The 23,110-nt window shown below is 22.6% G+C and overlaps 1 protein-coding gene across 3 annotated transcripts in view; it reads right to left on the bottom strand.

Annotated features, from left to right (window-relative positions):
• LOC122500505 overlaps positions 1 to 23,110 on the bottom strand; it is a 129,177-nt gene that overhangs the window by 99,048 nt on the left and 7,019 nt on the right. For all 3 annotated transcript variants that reach the window (XM_043609464.1, XM_043609463.1, XM_043609465.1), the window contains exon 2: positions 22,262 to 22,663. The gene's annotated coding sequence lies outside the window, so the exon portion shown is untranslated. The remainder of the gene's footprint in view (positions 1 to 22,261; positions 22,664 to 23,110) is intronic.

Raw genomic sequence — 23,110 nt, 5'->3', positions numbered from 1 at the left:
GAGACAAATTTCTTTTTCAAATTAGTTTCATTATCGTAAAGTGAAAAGCTATATTTACAAAATACAACTTTTACTTCGTTAAATAAAACTTTGTTAAAGTAAAACTTCGTTAACCATGGGAAAATTTATTATCTGCAAAATGTTACGATGGCAATATTCTTTTACGATTCTATACTCCATTTATGCTCATTAGAAATTTAATTTTACAATGTTTAGCAATGTCAAGGGAAATATATTATTTTTTATTGGTAATTTATTTCCGCTAATTTCACATGAATTCAATTATTAAAAACTCATCGAAGAATTTCAATTATTTTTAATATAATTTTAATCAAATTCCTTGAAAAATGTACTTCAAAATTTTGTTAAAATTCGTCAAAGGAATTCAATTTATTTCAAAGGAGTATGTAATCGAAATTTCGTAAAATTGAATTATAATAAAGAAATGAATTTGAAAATTTTCAAGTTATAATTCCTAACCGAAATGATTTTTTTCTAATTTCACTGAAAATTTTATTGAAAATTTAAAAATAAAATCAAATGTTTTGAATTTTGTATAATTAAAATATATTTTATTTTTTCTATTCTTTACAGTCAGGTCTTTTTTTATTTTAGCTCATGAGTTGGCAAATCACGTGCACGAATGAGCAATCACGAGTAGAATCCAATGAACCTAGTGTGATAAATGAAAAATTACTTCCCAAATGGCAAACACAGTCATAGATTCTTAAGTACACTTCCGGTATATAGAAGCACTTTAAGAGTTTGGATTTCGATTCTCTCTTTGAAATGAACGTTTCACTTCTTAATTGGTAGATCGTTCAGATTGAATTCAATATCATACGGAGAAGATGTTTTAGCTTTACGAAATTAATATATGAATGAAAAATGACTTTTAGCTTTCTTTCCTAATTAAGTTGTTCTCGTGATTAACTCATGTAATAAATCATTTTTTACTTTCTTGGAATTCCTTTATCTTTTGCTATTATATACATTTTTTTAAACTCAGCTCTATTCTCCACTATATTTATAGTAGAGTACAGTATACAGACTTCGCACTGAATAATTAATTTTAAAAAAGTATCAAAAGCTTTCAAACTAAAAAAAATGATATCGAAAAATTAAACTTGACGACTTTTTTCAAAACTGACGAAACTTTCATTCTATATTTTATTTTCCGGACATTTTCCTAATTTTCATTCAAAAATATTTACTTCTTTCTTATCCTGAAAATAAATTGAATTCCTGCAACGAATATTTTATTATTCATGACAGAATTTAAATATTTATAAAAATAATTTAACTTTTGCGAAGAATTTTATAAAATTTTTTAAATAATTGATTTCTTTCGACTAATTTTATACAAATTCTAATTTCAATAATTGAATTCCTGAGAAATTTTTATTATTCATAAAAATTGAATTCTTACGAAGATTTTTACAAAATTTGTTTAAATAATTGAATTCTGTTTGGAAAGTTTATAAAAATAGTAAATATTAAAAATCAATGAATTGAGAAAAGTTCTTAAAAAAATAATTAAATTTTACAAAGATTTTTTAAAAAATTTTTGACAATAATTGAATGTCTGTGTGGTATTATTTTAAATTTTTTTGAAAATAATTGAATTCTGAAAAAGCATTTTATTATTTATGAAAATAATTGAATTCTTGCGAACGATTTTATTACAATTTTTAAAAATAATTGAATTTCCAAGTTAAGAAATTTATTACTTTTAAAAATAATTGAATTGTTGTTATGAATATTGTAATTTTAAAAAATAATTGAATTTTGCAAAGAACTTATTGTACTAAAATGCCTCAAAATAATTGAATTTTCGGCAATAATTTTATTATTTATGTAAACAATTGAATTCTATCGAATAATTATTTATGTAAATAATTAAATTCTTAGGAAGAATTTTATTAAAACCTAAAAGAATAATTGAATTATTTAAAAAAAAATTTAATTAAAATTGTATTTAAAATAATTGATTCCTTCGAAAAATTCTAATATTTTTGAAAATAATTGAATTATTCCAAAGAAATTTATAAACATTGTTTTAAGTAATTAATTTTCTCGAAATATTATAAATATTATGGAAATTTTAGTTTAAATAACTGAATTCTTGTGAAAAACTTTATTTGTGAAAATAATTGAATTTTTCGATTAATTAATTTATAAATAAATTAAAAATAATTGAAATTCTTCGATGAGTTTTATTATTTATGAAAATAATTAAATTCTTGCTGAGAATTTTATCAAAAAAATTTTTTTTTTAAATTAAATTTCCATGAAAAATGTTATTATTAGTGAAAGTAATTGAATTATTGTGAAGAAATGTATAAAAATTTTGTTAAATAATTGATTTTTTCGCAATTTTTTTGAAAATGCTATTCTAAATTAATTGAATTCCTGTGGAAATTTTATTATTTATGAAAATAATTGAATTTTGGATGAATTTTATCAATTGTTTTTTAAATAATAGAATTCTCTAGCGAAATTTTATGAAAACACTAGATATTGAAAATAATTGAATTTAGAATATTTTTTAAAAATAATTGAATCGTTTTAAAGAATTTGATTATAATTTTTGAGAATAGATTTTTGATTCATAATATTAGCGAATGTAAAGTAGTGGAAATTCTAAAAATAAACAGAAATAGTAGCTTTTAGTGGGTGAAATCTAAAAAAAAGTATCCAAATTGTAGCATAACGTAAAAAAAGTAGCAAATAGCAGGTTTTAGTAGATGAGTGCGGAGCCTGAGTATAGTATAGTTTACAGTACAGTATAGTACAGTTTACTGTACAGCATAGCATAGTTTATATTACAGTTCCTCTAAAGAGAATGTAAATTAAAATATACAAATTTTTTTCCAAACAGAGATAAAATTATAACGTGAATATTAATTTGAACCGAGTATCATGACTCGAATATCGAGATACAAAACTGAAGACATTAAAGGTTAAAAAAAGACACATTTTTCTCCTTTACTCGCATATACAGTGAATAGTTAATTTTATGGGATAACTAATTTTTATGCTCGTTTGTCGATGTAATTTTCCAAGTTTGCAAGGGAAAAAAAAGCGCCCGCATACCGTAACTCTTTGTGTATAAATATCGGCTATCGAAGAAACAAGTTTCACCTCCTTGCTATGCTTTTTATTTCTGCATGAGAGTGAAACTGAGTCTGCCAACGAAGTCAGTTAACTTTACCGATAACGCTCTTCTGTAACCTACATTCCACAGTTTTTACCTCATTTTTATAGCTTGTCAAGTTTGTGTAATGAAATTTTTGTCTTTTTTTTCACATGTATATGGGTCGTTTCCGTTAATTATGGATCATTTAATATTCGTGCACGCGAGTCGCGAGAGACGCGCGACAACTTTGTTGTGAGGTCTTTAACCCCTCATCGTGTCTGGACATTCTTTTTGTCAGTGGGAAAACCATTTTTATTACCATTTATCATTTGGAAGCATTTTGAAATTATTGCCATACTGACACAATTTTTCTAAGGTTATCAAATTGAGACGAAAAGAGTGTCAAAAATTTTTTTTTTCTTGTCGGTTTGGTTAAAAATATTAATTAAGTAGAATATAGTAATTTTGTGGTCAATTATTGCCGTTTGAAAAATATGTCCTCAACTTCGGTTAAATTTGAAAATAACATTTTTTTAACAAATAAAAAACTAGAAAACGTAGAGAAAACGAATACAAACAATTAATTAAAATCACTATCAATTAAACTAAATTCATACCTAATTGAAAATAAAATTGATAGAAACGAATTCATTGTAAATTAATTGCAACTACAATTTATTGAAACTAAACTTAATTGAAACGAAAATTAAATGAAACTACAATTAATCAAAACTATAACGATGGTAAATTGTTTTCTCAATTATATCTAAATTCTAGATTCAGTTTCTAAATTCTCTCGCAGAAATATCAATTACAAAAGAGAAGGAAAAAAAAAGTAAATGAAAAATGTTTCCATTTGATGCTTTGAAAATCTACTTAATTGCGAGTGAAAAAACGCGAACTATCTATTTACCCTCCTAATTGGGGGTTAATTGAAAAAAATACGCATTCTTTAAATTTCCATTTTGCTTCATTTTAAAAATAAAGAGGGAAAAACATAATAATAATAGAAATAATAAACACGGGATAATGCAGCTTCCAACTAATTATTCGTTCCATAGTTTATTGTCTCATTGAATTGGCTTTTTTCTTGCAGGTGGTTCCGCTTGCGGGCATTTAATTTGAAAGCAATCGCGAGCTGATCGTCAGTAGTTTGAACTTCCTCGAAGAAAGTCCTTTTCAGTAGATCGCACGCGAGGTATCGCTTAGCTTTATACATATATATGCTATTTCGTCCGTTATATCATGGGTTTAAAACTGTAAATTTGCAGAGAGAGAGAGAGAGAGAAAGAGACAAATGTATACATACAACACACGAACAGTGTGCATGGCAATTAATTTACTACACTATTCGCGCACTTATTTACAAAAAAATCGGAGTAAAGTGGACTTTTGCAATTGCTTTCACGTTCCCATAATAGATGAGAGGATCACGCGTTTGGTGTTTTTTTCTTTCTATTCCCTTTAATTCCATTTATAAGACATATATATATTGCCTTTTCTATAGGGGGTCCTGTAGACTCCTATGTCCTATCTTGCCCCCTTCCCCCTCTTCTTCAATTTTTTTATTTATCGTCAAGATTGAACTGAAAAAAAGTATTCTTAAATTTAAATGAAAATTCCTCTAATGTAGGCCTCGGATTAAATAAAAATGAGAGTATATTTAATCAAAATATAATTTATCTCAGTTTCCATTTTAGATAATCCTCAATTTTATCCCAATTTCATATTTAGCTAATTTTCAATTTTATCCGAATTTTGAATTTAGCTAAATTTCAATTTTATTCAAATTTCAACTTTAATCAAATTTATAATTTAGCTAAATCTCAATTTTATACCAATTTTAAATTTAGCTAAATCTCAATTTTATACCAATTCTAAATTCAGCTAAATCTCAATTTTATTGCAATTTTAAAATTTATCAAAATTTCAAATTTAGCTAAATTTCATATAATAATAATAGAGAAGAGATTTTTTTTATTCTTGTGGCCTATTGGCCAAAAAATCTCTTCGCTAAATTATAAAAATGGCTTAAAATAAAGGAGTAATTAAACGTCATACATTGTTATATAATAATTGTAGTAAAATCAATAAAATTCTCAGGGTGTACGATTTTTATATTCTCAAATGTATAGCAAAAGATTTCGATTATGATAATCTTCTTGTAGATTTTAGAAAGTATCCATTGAAAAATGATTTTTTCTACCTTCTCATATCACATACTAACGAGAGGGTATTATTTTTTTTATTATAATATCGTGTAATAAATTATGTTTTATTGGCCTCACCTCTATTTTCCCTCATGAGAAAATATTTAGAAGCATTCGATTGTTTTCTAATCGGTGCGCGCGGGGTTTGACAAAAGTGAGAAAGTTACGTTATTAAAGAGGCTGTTTAATAGCCCCTCGATACCTGTTATAAAGCTTTGGAACGCTATTTTATAATGATCGCTTCTATAACAAATTGAATGGTTTCTGCTGTATCATCTTCTACCTGAATAGAAATTTTTCAATGCTGCGTTCCTTTGGATTCGTTGACCTTCACAGAATTATAGAAGCATGAAAGTGGTTTGCATAAAAACGAAATTTAGAATAGTTTTACTTTAGATATTTGCAACAATAAAAAAAAAGAAAAAAAAACAATGACCTTTTTAGAATAGTATTCTCGCAAGAGGAGCAGAACAATAAATGAATTTTTCTTCGCTTCGTTAGAAACACGGAAATCTTTCTTTCCAAGCGTGTTCTTTTTTTCTTTTCAATAAATGCGAGTAGCCTTTTTATTATAATAATTGAAATATTAATTAATATTAGCTATGTTTTTTTTAAGAATTTCCACTACTTTAAATTCGCTAATACTAGAAATCAAAAATCTATTTTCAAAAAATATTCAAAATTCAATTATTTTCAATATCCAGTATTTTCATAAAATTTTGCAAAAGAATTCAATTATATTAAAAAACAATTGATAAAATTCATACAAAATTCAATTATTTTCATAAATAATAAAATTTCCACGGGAATTCAATTAATTTAGAATAGAATTTTCAAAAAAGTTTCAAAAAAATTAATTATTTAACAAAATTTTTATACAATTCTTCACAACAATTCAATTACTTTCACTAAAAAGAACATTTTTCATTGAAATTCAATTTTTTAAAAAAATTTTTGATAAAATTCTCAGCAAGAATTCAATTATTTTCATAAATAATAAAACTCATCGAAGAATTTCTATTAGTTTTATAAACTATTTTCAATTGATTAATCGAAAAATTCAATTATTTTCACAAATAAAGTTTTCTACAAGAATTCAATTATTTAAACTAAAATTTCTACAAGATTTATTGTATTTCGAAAAAATTAATTATTTAAAACAATGTTTATAAATTTCTTCGGAATAATTTAATTATTTTCAAAAATATTAGAATTTTTCACAGGAATTCAATAATTTTCAAATATTTTAATAAAATTTTTCGAAGGAATCAATTATTTTAAATATAATTTTAATTAAATTTTGTTTTAAATAATTAAATTATTCTATTAGATTTTAATAAAATTCTTCCGAAGAATTTAATTATTTACATAAATAATTCTTCAAAAAAATTCAATTGTATACATAAATAACAAAATTATTCCCGAAAATTCAATTATTTTGAGGCATTTTAATAAAATTCTTTGTAAAATACAATTATTTTCATAAATAAAGTTTTCCGCAAGAATTCAATTATTTAAAATAAAATTTTCACAATATTTATTGTATTTCGAAAAAATTCATTATTTAAAACAATGCTTATAAAATTCTTATGAAGAATTCAATTATTTTCCAAAATAACAAAATTTTTCACAAAAATTCGATTCCTGTTAAACATTTTAATAAAATTTTTCTCAATAATTTAATTATTTTCATAAATAATAAAATTATTATCAGGAATTCAATTATTTTTGAAAATTTTAATAAAATTCTTCCTAAGAATTCAATTATGTCGATAAATAACAAAATGATTCCCAAAAATTTAATTATTTTGAGGCATTTTAGTACAATTCTTTGCAAAATTCAATTATCTCCTAAAATAACAATATTCATTACAACAATTCAATTATTTTCAAAAAAATTTAACATAATACCACACAGACATTCAATTATTGTCAAAAATTTTAATAAAATTCTTTGTAAAATTTAATTATTTTTAAGAACTTTTCTCAATTCATTGATTTTTAATATTTAATATTTTTATAAACTTTCCAAACAGAATTCAATTATTTAAAGAAATTTTGTAAAAATCTTCGCAAGAATTCAATTTTTATGAATAATAAAAATTTCTCAGGAATTCAATTATTGAAATTAGAATTTGTATAAAATTAGTCGAAAGAAATCAATTATTTAAAAAATTTTATAAAATTCTTCGCAAAAGTTAAATTATTTTTATAAATATTTAAATTCTGTCATGAATAATAAAATATTCGTTGCAGGAATTCAATTTATTGGCAGGATAAGAAAGAAGTAAATATTTTTGATGAAAATTAGGAAAAAGTCAATAAAATATAGAATGGAAGTTTCGTCAGTTTTGTTAATTGGCTAAAACGAGTTTTTTTGGTCGTCAAGTTTAATTTTTTGAATTAGTGACTGACTTTTGAATCTTTTGCATTTGAATTAGTAAATTTTACTTATAAATAAAAAATAAAAGTCAAAATTTACTAATTCAAAAGCAAAAAGTGAGACACTAATTTAAATTAGCAGACGCAATAATTAAAATTTGGAGGGTATCATGTAGGAGATTCGATTTTTCTGGAAATTACAAACTCTTTATTCATTTACAAGAGACTTATGATTTCTAGGATTCTTTTTAACCTTGAAAACTTTTCGTAATGCGTCATTATTTTTAAATGGAAATGAGAAAAAGAGTCTTTAAAAATTGAAGAACAAGTGATTCCTTTATATGCTTAAAAATTTATGCGACATTACGTTCAATTCATCAAAGGGGAGGTGTTGTTCTTTGCTATCATATTTCGTGAACTATAGTATCTATTTACATAGCTTTGGAATGTAACTTGAGCTATTACATCCTGCATGCCTGATATATGTAAAAAAAGCAAATATTATTCGCGCTTTTTCGCCAAAAAAGGCAAAAAATGGCAAATTTTTTACCGATGAGGATTCAGAAGAGAGTAAAAAATAAGAATAGAAAAAAGAGAATTTACCTTAGTAAATTCTCTTTTTTCTATTCTTATTTTTTGCTTTCCTTGCTTTTCCCTTCTGTTTATTTTATTGTTCTTCTAATTAAAATTAAAAAAAAAACTATTATTAATTGTTATTAATTAATAATATTAAATAATGAAGATAGTAATGAAAATTATAATAATAATGAAAAGAAAAATAACAAAATTGAAATTAAGAAAATAAATACAATTATTATTGTAAATAGTAAGGAAAGTAAAATTCCATATAACAATTTAAAGATATTGAGTTTTAAGTGACTTTAAAAGTGAGTAAATTGATCAAGAAATATGAGAAATATGAGAAAGTGACAAAAGTTATTAACTATCGCATTTTTGAGGAAAAGAATTTACTTTCTAAATAGATTTATGTGTACAGAAATTTTGTGGAATTCTCATTATAAATATTGTAAAGATGAAGTTTCTTGACCTAAAATCAAAGCATGTTTACTTTCTTATCATATTTAGCACACAACACTCAACATGTTATCTTCTGTGTTGTCTGTCATGAATTTGTAATTTGTAGTTACAGTATTATTTCTTGTAAAAAAATAATGGCAAATTCTGTTATGTAATTATAAATAATGGTTGTGTCATTTTATAAATCGCATAGGTAATGCAAGTTACATCTGAAATTATGATTTGTGAACACATGATTTGTAATATTTGAAATTATATTCAATTTATTATCGCGTGTATAGTCTTAAATTATATTTATTGTCATTAGATGTACTTTGGGGAAAAATGTTCTATTTCAATATATTCTTGATTCAATTTTTCAATATTTTTGCTTCGATAAACTAATATTAACTAATTCTTTAGTTGATTTTGATTTATTAACTAATTTTTTATTTAAAATAATATCAACTATTATATTTCATTCAAATAAAAATTTTTCTCTGGATATATTAAAATATAAGAAAAAGTCTAGATTTAGAAAAAAATGTAGTAAAATACAATTTTGTTTTTGACTTTTTGAAAAAAAACTGTTGAATAGTTTCGATATTGATGATTGATAATAAATCAATCGAGTCATTAGAATTCTTTGAAAGATGCTCGGAAGGCGATAATGAACTCATTAGAGATCTTCGTTAAGCTAATTAAGAAGGCGATAAGTCGATTTATTATACTTTTATAATCTCGAGTCTATTTATCGTTTTACATATATAGAGCACATAAAAGCATTCTACTTAAGTAACGGAAAATATTGTTTAATTAATAGAAAATAATAGAAAAATTAAATACAAATTCATTATAAATTAATAATACAAAATTATAATATAAAATCATAATATAAAATTTTTCCATTAAAATAAAATATAATTGAAAATTATCAACAAATTTCAAAAACAATTCTTTGTGTTCTGGTTTTGAACCAGTTTGAGCAAAAAAAGTTAAAATAAATAATAAATAATAATAGAAATAAAAAGAGAAAAAAAGAAATAAAAAAATGTTTTATTTAAAAATAAAATAAAAGGTCGTTAACTTCTCTTAATTGAAGAAATAAAAAGAGTTGAAATAGGTAAAAATAAATAATAATAAAAATAAACAAATGAAATAAAAATAAATAAAATAGAACACCGAATATGGAAAAAATAGAAATGTAAATTTTTGCCTCTTTTTTCAGTTAGGAAAGTAATTTTTTATTTCAAAATTTTTGATCGATGAAATATGAGGATATTTCGATCAATGTTTATCGCATCTCCTATTATCTCATCGTATATTAGGATTATTATTTTTTTTCCTTCCTTTTAAATCCACTGACCTCCTTTCTTCTTTCCGTTAATAATCCCATATGTATTGACGGGAGTATTATCGAAGAAATATATGATTGCTCGATGCCAATTGTATATGCCAAAGCAAAGAAATAAAATAAAAAAAAAATGTTCAAATGCCGCTCTCTGAAAACCTTTGAAGCATAAATCACTTGGAAATAAGTAATCGTGCTCGTACACAGCTGACAATGAGAGGCTATGTGTATATATGTCGCCACTCGCAGGAACAATGGTTACACTTGTAACGTTACTTTATATGGAAAAATATTATTAGAGAAAAAAAATCTAGATTTCGAAAAAAAATACAGAAGCAGGGGCGTTTCTAAGAGTGATTGTTGCTTGAAGCAATCATTACCTTTCAGTCAATGTCACCTTCAATTGATTATATGGTATTAGAAATAAGTTTCTTCAATTCCTTTTTTTTCTTTGATATTTTTTAACTCGAATAATTATACTTTTATTTTATTTATTTTTTAATTTGAATAATTTTTAAATAAAATAATATTTATAAAATAATATAATATTTATAAAATAATTTTGAACTTGAATAATTTTTTACTTGAGCAATTTTTAACTTGAGTGATTTTTCAATCGAGTAATTTCTAACTTGACTAATTTTTAATTTGAGTAATTTTTTAACTTGGGTAATTTTTAATTTTAGTAAATTTTAACTTGAGTGATTATTCAATCGAGTAATTTTTAACATGACTAATTTTTACTTTGAGTAATTTTTAACTTGGATAATTTTAAATTTGAGTTAATTTTTGACTGGAATAATTTTGAGTTAGAATAATTTTCAAATGGGCTAATTTTCATTTTGAGTAATTTTTAAATTAAGTAATTTCAGGATTGCCACAAAAATTTAATTTTGTTTTGTCCTGACTTTTCCCTGATTTCCAGAACAAATTTTGACTTTTTCCCTCACTCTGAAGATTATTCTGATTCACTCCAAAAATTATTAGATTTCAAAATTTCAAAAATTTTAATGTGAACCCTTTTCAAAATTCAAATTATTTCTAAAAATTCACGCTATAATGCTTTTAATATTCTATAATTTAAAATTTTAAGTGAAATTTATTTTTAAACAATTTTTACTAGTAAATTATTCGAGAATTCAATTATTTAAATAGAAAAATAAATAATTTATTAAATAATTGAATATTTCTTAAAATTGAATTTTTATGAAGAGTTTTATCAAAATTTTTTTAAAATAATTGAATTCTTTCGTCGAATTTAAAAAAAATTTTAAGAATAAATGTTATTTTCTATCATTTTATTTTAATTTGTACAAAAAATAATTGAAATTCTGCGATAAGTTTTGTTATTTACGAAAATAATTAAATTCTTGTAACGAATTTTATTAATAATTTTTTTAAAGAATTGAATTCCTGTGAAAAATTTTATTTGTGAAAATGATTGAATTCCGGAGAAAAATATTATTATTTATGAAACTAATTAATTTCTTGTGAAGAATTTTATTCAAACTTTTTTAAATAATTAAATTCTCAAGAAAAATTTTATTATTTATAAAAAAATTGATTTCTTGTGAAGAATTTTATTCAAATTCTTTTTAATAATTGAATTCCCATAAAAAATGTATTATTTGTGAAAATAATTGAATTCTTAAGAAGAATTTTATTGAAAATAACTAAATTATATAGGAAAATTTTATTAAAATTGCAATTTCATTAACTAAATATTGTAAAGAATTTTGTCAACATTTTTTTAAATAGAAGAATTTTTAAAACAAGTTTATTTAAATTTTTCGAAATAATTGAATTTCTCAGAACTATTTTTTTTTAATTTTCTTTATATATATATTTGAATTCCTTCGAGAAACTTCATTCAAAAATTAAAAATAATTGAATTGGTGCGAAGAAATTTATAAAAAATTAATAAGTAATTGAATTCCTGTGAAATTTAAAATTTTTCGTAATATTTTGTTCAAATAATTGAATTCTTTTGGAAAATTTTATTAAAATAGTACCTAGATATTATAAATAATTGAAATGAGGAAAATTTTTGAAAATAATTTAATTTCGGAGAAGAATTTTATTATTTATAAAGATAATTGAAATTTTAATGAGAATTTTTTTAAATTTTTGAACCTAATTGAATTTATGCGAAGAAGTTTATCACTTTTGAAAATAATTGAATTTCTATAATCAGTTGTTCTTAAAATTTCTATTAAAATTTATTAAAAATTGAAGTTAAAATTAAGTTTAAAATTAAAATTAAAATTAACCTTTGAAGTTCATCTTTTTATAAAGATTGTAAACGCGACTCTTTTGAAATCCAATTAATTTTGAAATTTTTAAGTAAAATTATTCATTAAATAATTTATAAGTAATAATTTTTTATGATAGTTATTCAAGAATTAAGTTATTTAAAAAGAAATTATTATTAGAAATAGAAAAAATTGAAGGGTTTGTATTTGAATTCTTTGCAATTATGAGGCAAACAAAAAAGACTCAAAAGTTCAGAATTTTTTTATAAATTCAAAAAATTTAATTTTTTTTAGTACTTTTAATGAAAATCCCTGATTTCCCTGACTTTTCCCTGAATTCCCTGACCTGTGGTCAACCCTGAATTTTTAACATGAATAATTTTGAAATACAAAATTGAAAACTACTCAAGTTAAAAATTCCTGAAGTTAACATCTACTCAAGTTAAAAATTACTTAAGTTAAAAAATATTCAAACTGAAAATTAGTCAAGTTAAAAAATACTCGATTAAAAAATTACTGTAATTAAAAATTACCCAAGTTAAAGAATTAATCAAATTAAAAATACTCCAGTTAACTATAATAATTGTTAACTTGAACAAAAATGATAATAAAATGATAAAAAATGAAAATCATAATAGTTATAAATATTAAATAATAATAATAGAAAAATGCTAATAGAGTGAAATGAATTATTATGTTAATTAACATTAAACAGTAGATTCAGTTTCATGCTAATTTATTGTATCAACTCTATTCCCCAAGATGAAAGCAAGAATGAACAAACAAAAATTACTAATTTATTCTGACCCAAAAAATGTTTCAATTAAAGTTTGCATCTCGCTAAAAAATAGACATCTGCGGCATTGTGGAGTAAAAACTTTCACGAAATACACAATAGTAGAAAATGAATTCTAATTGACCTCAAATGCAATAATTTTCTCCGCAGACTCTATACGCTACTTTTAGTTCATTTCTGTATGTATACGTACATAAATACATAAAAGAAATGTGTTCGACAATCGTCTCTAGAATAACCGCACGTGTGTTTATAATATACTTTCTTCAAGGAAGACGAGAGAATTTTTCACATGCGAATTAGCAGTTATCAAAAGAATGAAATTACCACCTGTGTGCATTTTTTCAAATATATATCATATATTATAAAGGAGTCACGATATTGTGTATCAATTTTTTTCAAGGCTAAAGAGAGAACAGATCATGAACGTGTAATGCACATATGTACAGTATTATCCACTCTCGTGAATTTATACGCAGCAACCAACATTTTTCGCATCAAGAAGCCTATCACGTAATTATGAAATTAACGACAGTAGTTGACTGTCAGTTATTATTTCGAAATTGCATTCGCAAGGTCATCGCATTTCCAACCATTAACTGCTATTTGGAAAGGGAAAAAATTTATCGATTCGTTGATTGTTCTCTGATCGTTTGTCAATTTTGTTATTCTTCTTGTAATTTTATGGAATCAAAATTAGTTTGATTATTATTGTACTGTATAAGTATTGCTAATAATTGTATAATAATAAATGATAAATTGCAAATGATAAATTGTAGTATAACAAATGATAAATTGTACAATAACAATTCAAATTGAACCATAACAAATCAAATGGTACTGTTACAAATCAAATGTAACAATTATGCTACAAAATATCAAATTATGCTATAACATATCAAATTGGGTTAAAAATAATTGAAATTCTGCGATGAATTTTATTTAAATTGTATAACAATATATTAATAATATACAGGATTGCCACGCTTTTGCTCTTTTCAAATTCCCTGATTTTTCCAGGATTTCCAGGTTAAAAAACGAAATTTTTCCAGTTAAAACGAAAATTATTCGAAAACATAAATAACTTCATTTTTAAATAAATTTTTAATTCTTATTTTCTTTATACAAATTAAGATATTCAAAAATTTGAAATTTAACAACATATAAGAATATTCATTATAAAACATGAAGATATCGATCACTCCAAGTCTTCGACTCGGAGCAATCGATATCTTCATGTTTTATAATAATTAAAACTTGCCACTTTGTTACTGTAACTTCTTCAAAAATTATTTTCATCATTATGATTATTCATTTCTAGAATTTTCAACTAAAATTCTTCTTTAAGTCAATTTTTTAAAAATAATTTTTGAAAAAGTTCTTTGTGAATGTTCAAATTCTTTTGTTTACAATTTAATTTTACGAAATTTCGATTATTCTGACATTCTTTAATTAAATATATTGAAAATTAAAAACTTGAAATAATTAAAGAAAAATTCCATTAAACTTATTGAGAAAAATTAATTTTATAGAATTTTTAATTAAAAGTATGAAAAGTTAAAATTTTCAAAGATTTTAGTTTGAAATTCATTTTTAAATTAATATTTATTAGAAAATTCCACGAGAATTCAATTATTTTACTGTAAAAATAAATATTTTATTAAAGAATTAAATGTTTCTTAAAATTGAATTTTCATAAAGAATTTTAACAACAAATTTTTAAATAATTGAATTTTCTTGACAAATTTTAATAAAATTTTTAAGAATAATTGCATTTTTCGAGAAATTTGATGAAAATTGTATTGACAAGAATTTTATTAAAAGTTATGAAAATAATTGAAATTCGGAGAAGAATTTTATTATTTATAAAGATAATTGAAATTTTGACGAGAATTTTTGTAAATTTTAAGTGAAATTCATTTTTTAATCAATTTTTATTAGTAAATTATTCGAGAATTCAATTATTTAAATACAAACATAAATAATTTATTAAATTATTGAATATTTCTTAAAATTGAATTTTTATGAAGAATATTATCAAAAATGTTTAAAAATAATTGAATTCTTTCGGCGAATTTAAAAAAAAAATATTTTATGAATAAATTCAATTTTCTATCATTTTATTTAAAATTGTACAGAAAATAATTGAAATTCTGCGATAAGTTTTATTATTTATGAAAATAATTAAATTCTTGCAACGAATTTTATTAAAAAAAATTTTAAAGAATTGAATTCCTGTGAAGAATTTTATTTGTGAAAATAATTTAAATTCCGGAGAAATGTATTTTTACTGTAACTTTTTCAAAATTATTTTCATCAGTTCAATTCAATGATTATTTTCTAGAATTTTTAACTAAAATTCTTCTTTAAATCAATTATTTACATTAATTTTTTTAAAAAATTCTGAGAATTTTCAAATGTATTTGTTTACAATTCAATTTTAAGAAATTTCATCAATTATTCGGAAATTGTTTAATTAATATGACTTTGAAAATAAAAACTTCGAATAATTTCAATTAACCCTCGGAGAATACATGGGGTCATTTTGACCCCACGATTTTTTGCGAAAAGCTTTTTATCTATTGTTTAATATTTTTTATAAGGATTTTAAAGTACACAAACAATTATTGAAATTAAATACAAAAATATATAATTTATATTGAATAATTGAATGTTTCTCAATATTAAATTCTCATAAAGAATTTTATCAACAAATTTTTAAATTACTAAATTTTTTGACGAATTTAAATTAAAATTTTTAAAATTAATTAATAATTACATTTTTCGAGGTATTTGATTAAAATTGTATCAAAAATAATTGAAATTCTGCAATGAGTTTGATTATTTATGAAAATAATGGAATTATTGCGAAGAAATTTATAAAAAAAATTGTAAATAATAGAATTCCTGTGAAATTTTTATTATTTTTTGAAAATAATTAAAAGTTTGTGTAGAATTTTATTAAATGGGTTGTGTTGATGAAAAATTGTCTCCTAACGATATAAATATATTAATTCCTCCTCATACACGCGGTGAAAGTAATTATAATTGCAATAAATGAAAGGTCACTGAGTAGATCATAGATTAATTCATTAATTCATATTTTCTTGATGATGGAAACTAGAACAATGTTTCATTGTTGAGAATATAATGGAGGGATTACATTCGAGAGTAAAAAGTTGTACCAGTATTCATTCAGGTGAAGAGCTCATCAGGTAGCTCACAACACAGCTTTATGCGAATGTGCGAGCAAAATAATATGCATTAGAATTGCCAGAGGCGTGAAAATTGAGATTAGCGAGGAAACCACCTGTTGCATTCCTTTGGAGGCAAACAGTTATTGATCCTGCGCAACAGATTTCTTATTCTTTTTAAATTTATATTCTGAGTCATTTTTTTTTTTTTTTTTGAAGAAATAGTTTATTATTTATTGAAATAAAAATAAACAAACCAGAATTGTTTTTTTAGTCACTATTTGCAACTATTACGAACACTTTATGACACTTTGACCCTATTTCTCATTTTTAAATTCAGTCCGTGGCCTGATATGGTATATTAATGAAATAATAGTATAATAATTATAATGATAATAAAAATAATAATAATAATAAAATAATGAGTATGTTTCGTGTTTTAATAAACTTCTGTTCCACCTTTAAAAGTTCAAAGAAGGATTTTAATAAATGTGACATCCGGAAGTAGAATTAATTAATTTTATTCAGTATATTTAGAAAACGTTCTCATGGCATGTCTTTACATTTTAAAATGAACTCTTTGGGAGAGAAAATAGCGACATTATCTTCCGCTTCCTATATATTCAGAAAGAGGAAATGAAATGTCTTCATAATTCAAAAATGCGAAAAAAAATGTATTAAGAATTTCTATATAGTGTACAGTGTTGACAAAAAATTATCTACTTTCTTGAAGTCTCGATTTCGAAATTAGTTTTTTAAATTTTGACGCAGCATTTGAAATAACGTACATTTTTTTCTTATACTATATTAAAGATAAGATTTAGTTTCTTTTTAAATTGCTTTACGTGACTTTTTATGAAAAAATACACATTTTTACACATTGGATAAGGGCCGTAAAATGTCCTTCGAAATTATTTTCGCATATTTCTATACATCACTTTTTATTGAAAGAAATTATAAAATTCTGAAGTGTGATAAATAAAATTTTTTACCTTTACTTTTAATTTGTATTAAACATTTTTTTTTATTATCATTAACTTTTAAGTTGTGTTTAGTATTTTTTCAGCAATTTTATTAAATCCTCAAAGTTGGCATCGACACTAAGCGTCAAAAAGCGTTTTTTTGTTCTTGCAAAACTGAAAAAAGTCAAATCATCTTTTCGAAGATTTTAGGTTTAAAAAAATGCCCTGAAAAATTATTTAGCTCTGTAGGTGAATTGTAAAAATTAGTTTTATTTTCATCTCTAAAAACTGCGAATAATAGTTTTAGAAACTTTTCTTATTTACAAATTTAATTTACTTCTTTTTATTCATTCTTTTTTAATTTCCATTTTTCCATTACCTTCTTTTTATAAATTTTAAACCCTTTTCTCTTACAGTTTTAATTTGATGGCTATAAGTTTGCAAGTTAAAAAAATTATAATCGAATCTATAACATAATGTAAATATCAAACTGAAACTTGTATAGAAAATGATGATTGGAAGTTATAATAGCAGTTTGCGTGAATAAATTATATTGAATTACTGCGCCAATGAATTTTTATTTGACTTTTAACATAGTAGTGCAAAATTCATTAGAAACACGAATCATTTCTTACGAATAACTGGTTTTTCTCAATGATTCACACAACTTATTACAGAAATATGTGTTGGTTTATATATCTCTCATATTTACCCGAGGATTCTTGTCATTGTTCAATTTATCAGAAAATTATTTGTCAAACTGTACAAATAGAAATTTATATATATTATTTTGAAAGTATTATTCATAGTGTGTGTAATAAAGATATTCCCAAATATAAATACATTGACATATTTATTAAGGTAGCTGTATATATGTATACCTGTCACGTATAAAAATTTATACTATATATACCTTGAATACCTAAAAAAAATATTTATAATTGTATACGTATAAGTATAGAATAATATACATATATTTATCGTATACAAGTGGGTCTTAATATCGATATAATAAATTTTATTCAAAATAGGAATAATTCGAGAATATAATGTATGTAAATTATCACTTTCACATAATAATAACCCTTGCCTTGATAATTTAATATTAAAGGAGAAGAAAAATTAGAAATTTGCGCGATTAATAATGTGAATAATATCGTGAAAAAATATCTAAATCATTATTAGCTTCGTGGCTTACACTCATCTTTATCAAAACTTTCTCCTTGTCGCATATACACCATTATTAGGACAATTAGCTCGTACACACTATAATTTCTAGAGCGTTCTCTTAATTTCATTAAAAGTTTCATCGAGGTGATTTTTTTCTATATATAAAATAAATTGAAACTATTTTCTTAATTTAGAAAAAAATATTGTATCTTATTGTAGGAAAAAAGTATCTTGAATTTCTTTTCATGATATAATGTTTACAAATAAATGTAGAAAACTTAATTTCGTTGTTTCAGTTTCAGTTTTTTTTACCTTTTTTTTTTACTTTTTTTTTAATTGAAATTTTTACTTCCAGCAGTTGTATTACATAAAAGACCAAAATTATTTGCTTTTCCTATCTGAATTAAAATTATAATCATTTCTAAGACCACAATTATAAAATAATATAACTAAGTAAACAAATGATATTGTTTAAAAGATGATATTGTTCTTCTGAATTTGCATTGTAATTCACTTCCCGTTATTCTTCGATGCTTTTGCTTTTTTATAGTCATTTCGAGAAAATTTCTTTCAGGGAAAATAAAATAGGTGATATTGGGAAATTAATTTTTCGTTAAATTATTAAAAAAGAAATTTTTCAATAGTACTTTATTTGAATTTATTGATTAAATTGATTAAATTTATTAAATTTATTAAATTTATTATATTTTATTATTTAATTAATAATTATTAGTCAAATAATTATTTAATTATTAAATTAACTACTAGGTAGTTAAAATTCTTTAATAGTTTCTACTGTTATTTTTTGATGAAAGTACAAAAGTGTGGTTACAGTAATTTTTAGCTTACGAAAGTTGATAGAGAAATAAAGCGCAATAATCATATTTATATATTGTTAGCAATTATGAAAATTTTTAAAGAATTTTAATTTTGTTATTAAAAAAAATTCTTTTTTTGTTAGTGTAATTTTCACAAAGAATGTGTTTATAGCTCTCAATAAACTTGTGGGAACGAATCAACCTTTAGGTATTATTGTACATTTCCTGTGATCATTGAAGCGCGCTCCTCCAATCAAAGTTCCAGCTTTTATCAAAACTATTGTCGCAATAGAATTTTTGGGTCAATTTTTTGTGCAAATACTTTCAATTCGACGTGTAGAAACAATAGAGAAAATTAATAGCAACTGGTAATATTGTTATTAACTAAATAAATATGTAAATTAATATAGCGAGTAACTAAAGAGCTTATAGTGAATTTTAATTCAAGCTGCTTCTTTTCTTTCGATTATTTTTATTAATTTTACATAATTATATTTTATATCTATTTTGAATTTAGAAAGAAAAGTTAAACAATTTGTTTTCTTTTTTTAATTTTAATATTAATGCAAAATAACGAAAATATAAAAATATTAAATTAAAAAATAAAAATATTAAAAATGCTACAAATTATTGGAAAATTGGGAAAAATATTTTATTTTAGTATTTAATGTTAAAAAATATTTTTGGCTTTGAACTGTATACGAAAAAAAGATTATTTTCTCATTTTGTCCCTGGAATAGAAAAAAAAAATGAAGAACATATCTGTCTTCAGTCAAGTTTGTCACTCCTCAAAAAAAAAAAAAAAAACGAAGAGAGGAACATTTTTTATTTTAAAAATTTGCAATTACGTTACGGTTGTTAAATTTTCTTGAACAAGGGCTGGGCACGATAATAATAAAAAACACGTGGGATGGGCTCGAAAAGACACACAATACGAGTGCAGATTGCAAAGTTCGATTATAGACTTGCAGTGAATCGAAATCGTATCACAGCTTCATTGAGTGCATAAAATTGAACGACCTGATCGATATCTGAAGGGTTTACTTTTCTGTCTATATAGGTACACACACACACATATATATGCAATCTAGTCAAGTAATCTTGATATTACCTTTAATCGATCTTAAATCAGCGAATCCTCAACATCGCATGATTCGATCTTTAAAATGATATATACACAACAAAATAAACTTGTTCTTGTTATTTTTATCAGATGATAATAATCGCATTCATTTTGTAAATACTTCCTTCCGACTCACTGATAACGCGCACCGAACAAAAGTTAATTTCCGATATCATTATAGGGTAATAGTCATCAAATTAACAAAATGGGGAAAATTAATGAAATTCTTTCGTTCAAAGTCATTTTCTTACGAAATATTTTAATAAAAATGGTAATAATTTAAAAATTTATTCATGTTTCTGATAATATTTGTATCAATACATTCTTTTGAATTTAGTAAAATTTTTTAGAGTAGTTAAAAAGTAATTTTCGGTTTTGTCGAAATATTGTAAATAAAAAAATAAATAATTGCCTGATAAGAAATAAATAAACAATAGATAAGAAGAAACAATAAATAAGTTGACAGTAAATAAATTAACAATAAAGTAATTAACTATAAAGTAATTAACAATAAATGAATAAAGTAAATTAATTAATAATAAATAAATAAATAAATCAATAAGTTAACAGTAAATAAATTAACTGTAATCCTATTAACCATAAATAAATGAAAAGTAAATAAACCAACAATATAAAAGTTAAAATTAAATAAGTAAACAGTACAAAATAAATGAAAAGTAAATAAATTAATTATAAATAATAAACTAACAATAAGTAATACAAGTGAAAAATAAATAATAAACAAACACTGTATAAATTAGCACTTACTAAATTAACAGTAAATGAATAAACTATAAATAATAAATTAACAATAAATATATGAATAGTAAATTAATTAACAGTAAATAAATTAGTAGTAAACAAATTGATAATAAATAAATGAGCAGTAAATAAATTAACAAAATAAAAGTTAATACTAAATAAATAAGTAGTACTGAATAAGTAAACAGTACTAAGTAAATAAAACAATAAATAAATTAATTATAAACAATAAACTAACAATGCCCGTGTATGTAACGAAATAAATAAATAAATAATAAATAAATAAATAATAAATTAATTAATAGTAAGTAAACTAACAATATAAAAGTAAAAATTAAATTAATAAACAGTTCTGAATAAGTAGACTATAAATAAATTAACAGTAATGAAATTAGTAGTAAGTAACTAAATGACAAATTAATGAACAGTAAATAAACTAACAATATAAAAGATAAAAGTAAATAAATAAAAAGTACTAAATAAATGAAAAGTAAAAAATTAACTATTAAATATTAATAATAAACCAACAAAAAATAAGTGAATAATAAATTAACAGATGAACAGTAAATAAACTAACAATACAAAATTTGAAATTAAATAAATTTACAGTAATAAATAAATAAACAACAAATAAATAGTAAATAAATTAACACCAAATAAACTAAGAACATATAAATTTAAATTAAATAAATGAATAGTAAATAAATAAACAATAAATAACTGAATAATAAATAAATTACAAGTAAACAAATTAACAGTAAATAAATTAATTAATGAAAAATTAATTTTGTGAACATTTGTTGTGAACAGTAAATTTTTTGTGAACAATAAATTACAAGTAAACAAATTAACAGTAATAGAATTAATTAATGAAAAATTTTGTTAACATTTTGCATTGTTTACAATTTGAGGAAATTGTCAAAGTTGGTATTGATAATTTTGTATTTATTACAAAAAGTAAAAGGAAAGAGAATTATTATTTTGAACTAAATTATTATTACAATTTATTTACGTTGCTCGATTTTTTAATTAATAATTAATTAATAAATTAATTTAAAATTTTGTTATTACAATTATAAACGTACCTATTTAATGATCTGTTGAAAAGATTAATTTATTGATGTTATAATCCTAAACACTGCCACAAAATAAAATGCACAAAATTTTCTATACGCAAAAGGCAAAAATAATATAACAATAATAATTTGAAAGAAACTGAATACTGATTTTAAAGTTTGGGTGAAAAAATTCCGAATCGTTTATACATAAATGAATTGGGAAACTGAACGGTAAATTTTATAAATCACGATACAGCATTGAGGCCGGTGCTGAGCCGACTGACTGACTTGAGTTGTATAGTACTCAGCACATTCAACATAAAACCACTTCCACACAGCCTCTCTCCAGCTCCAGCAGTTCCATTCTAAGCATATTCCACCACTCCATATAATCTCCTCCGTTGACCAGGTGGTATATACACATTCGGCCTAAAAAACATTTTCAAGTATCAACTTTTGCCGCAGAGGCCGCTTCAAACTGGGACTAATTTGGGAAAATAAATAATCAAGAAATAAACAATTTTTTTTATTTTTATTTTTTCAATTGACTTTAACAATTTTCTTGAATGAAAACTTTTTGTGTAAATAGAAAATTGTTTTTGATAAAAAAAAATTATTTCAGTGGAAATCTTTCATAGAAACGAATTTTTTGTATAAACTTTTTTTATTTATACAATACAATAGATTAAAAAATAAGTGAAAATTAATTGTTGAAATAAATAATAATTAACTAATTAATTAACTAATTGATATTTAATTATTACCTAAATATTAATTAATACATTCCTTTAAATTTATTTGTTTATTTATTTATTTTAATATTTATTTATTGTAAATAAACATTAAAAAATACACTAAAATAGAAATTTATTTGTT

This window comes from Leptopilina heterotoma, unplaced genomic scaffold (assembly GCF_015476425.1).
Source record: "Leptopilina heterotoma isolate Lh14 unplaced genomic scaffold, ASM1547642v1 Lhet_187, whole genome shotgun sequence".
Lineage (NCBI taxonomy): Eukaryota > Metazoa > Arthropoda > Insecta > Hymenoptera > Figitidae > Leptopilina > Leptopilina heterotoma.
This window is presented reverse-complemented; position numbering and strand designations above follow the sequence as displayed.